At 41.5% G+C, this 2,519-nt stretch overlaps 1 pseudogene across 1 annotated transcript; it reads left to right on the top strand.

Annotated features, from left to right (window-relative positions):
- Nucleotides 1-403: 403 nt before the first annotated feature.
- LOC104653897 lies at nucleotides 404-1,757 on the top strand (annotated as a pseudogene). Its single transcript, XR_746741.2, has one exon. The product of XR_746741.2 is annotated as a G2/mitotic-specific cyclin-B2-like (transcript).
- Nucleotides 1,758-2,519: the final 762 nt, after the last annotated feature.

Below are 2,519 nucleotides of genomic sequence, written 5' to 3'. Positions count from 1 at the left end.
CTACATATACATTACCCAAACTTCAGGTACAGCAGAACTGTGCCACCTTCTTTCCCTGTAGTTGTAACAAAAGACTCAGAAAATAGTCTTGTTGCTCATCCTTAGTTCAATTACTATAACTAGGAAGTAGAAAACTCTGATTGGACAGACTAAAATCATCTGCCCAATTCTGGAGTTATGGAGTGAGCTGAATACCACCCTATGGTGCTAAGCAGACAAAAGAAAAAATTAAATAGATGTAGAGATATAAGATGGATGAATTGACCTAGCATCATTTCCTCTCTCTTTGGCGACACTGCTACCATGTGTAGTCCATGCGTTTTGGGGAGTATTAAAAGACTATCTCTTTTCAGTCCCTGTCCCTCCCTGGGCCAGGCTGGCACTCCTGCTTTCCCCGTCCCTCATGGCGCTGCTCCGATGCCCGACGGTGTCCAGTGATTTGGAGGATATTGACACAGGATTTAATTCTAAAGTTAAGAGTCATGTGACTATTAGGTGAACTGTTTTAGAAGAAATTGGAAATAAAGTTATAACCAGAGCAGCACAAGTAGCTAAGAAAGCTCAGAACACCAAAGTACCAGTTCAACCCACCAAAACAACAAATATCAACAAACAACTGAAACCTACTGCTTCTGTCAAACCAGTACAGATGGAGATGTTGGCTCCAAAGGGTCCTTCTCCCACACCTGAGGATGTCTCCATGAAGAGAATCTCTGCCAAGCTTTTTCTGATGCCTTGCTCTGCAAAATCGAGGACATTGATAATGAAGATTGGGAGAACCCTCAGCTCTGCAATGACTACGTTAAGGATATCTATCAGTACCTCAGGCAGCTGGAGGTTTTGCAGTCCATAAACCCACATTTCTTAGATGGAAGAGATATAAATGGACGCATGCGTGCCATCCTGGTGGACTGGCTGGTGCAGGTCCACTCCAAGTTTAGGCTTCTGCAGGAGACTCTGTACATGTATGTTGCCATTATGGATCAATTTTTACAGGTTCAGCCAGTTTCCTGGAAGAAGCTTCAATTAGTTGGGATTACTGCTCTGCTCTTGGCTTCCAAGTATGAAGAGATGTTTTCTCCAAATATTGAAGACTTTGTTTACATCACAGACAACGCTTATACCAGTTCCCAAATCCGAGAAATGGAAACTCTAATTTTGAAAGAATTGAAATTTGAGTTGGGTTGACCGTTGCCACTACACTTCTTAAGGCGAGCATCAAAAGCTGGGGAAGTTGATGTTGAACAGCACACTTTAGCCAAATATTTGATGGAGCTGACTGTCATCGACTATGATATGGTGCATTATCATCCTTCTAAGGTAGCAGCAGCTGCTTGCTGCTTGTCTCAGAAGCTTCTAGGACAAGGAAAATGGAACTTAAAGCAGCAGTATCACACAGGATACACAGAGAATGAAGTATTGGAAGTCATGCAACACATGGCCAAGAATGTGGTGAAAGTAAACGAAAACTTAACTAAATTCATTGCCATCAAGAATAAGTATACAAGCAGCAAACTCCTGAAGATCAGCACAATCCCTCAGCTGAACTCAAAAGCCGTCAAAGATCTTGCCTCCCCACTGATGGGAAGGTCCTAGGCTGCCATCGCCCCTGGGGATGTGTGCTTCATTGTACCCTTTTTCTTACTGGTTTAGAACTCGTGATTTGGTACATGGTCCTCTGGTCTATCTCATGAAACCTCTTCTCAGACCAATTTTCTAAATATATATTGAAGAAAAATAAAGCGATTGGTTTCCCTTAAGGTAAAAAAAAAATAAAAAATAAAAAAATAAAAGACTATCTATCTTCACTATTTGAGCCAATAATCACTCCTTGAGATGTAAATGGAAGTCAAAAGAAAACAACAAAGGACATAAAATAGAAAAGTAAAAGGTAAATCTAGAAAGAGCAGTATATTGAAAGCTAGAGTAAAAGATACTTTCAAGAAGAAAGGCATATTTAACTATATAAAATTTGATACAGAGAGGATAAGTAAGAGTAGTACTGAAGAGAGAACATTGAATTTGACAAGAAAGCATTGATGAAGTTTGTCAAAGAAGTTTTAGTGAAGTACGGAAGAAGTATCCAAATAGTAGTCAGCATTGAAATAAATGGTAAATTCTTCTATCAGGGAGCTTGATAGAGAGGAGAAAGACAGAGTTATTAAAGTAAGAAATGGCTGGGCATGGTGGCTCATGCCTGTAATCCCAGCACTTTGGGAGGCCAAGGCGGGCGGATCACCTGAGGTCAGGAGTTCAAGACAAGCCTGGCTAACATGGTGAAACCCTGCCTCTACTAAAAATACAAAAATTAGCCAGGCGTGGTGGTAGGCACCTGTGTAATCCCAGCTACTCGGGAGGCTGAGGCAGGAGAATAACTGGAACCTGAGAGGCAGAGGTTGCAGTGAGCTGAGATTGCGCCATTGCACTCCAGCCTGGGGCACAAGAGCAAGACAAAAAAAAAAAAAAAGAAAGAGAGAGAAGGAAGGAAGGAAGGAAGGAAGGAAGGAAGGAAGGAAGGA

Source organism: Rhinopithecus roxellana, chromosome 10, assembly GCF_007565055.1.
Source record: "Rhinopithecus roxellana isolate Shanxi Qingling chromosome 10, ASM756505v1, whole genome shotgun sequence".
Taxonomy (NCBI): Eukaryota; Metazoa; Chordata; class Mammalia; order Primates; family Cercopithecidae; genus Rhinopithecus; species Rhinopithecus roxellana.
The sequence above is the reverse complement of the archived record's forward strand: the minus strand, read 5'-3'. Positions and strand labels throughout refer to the sequence as shown.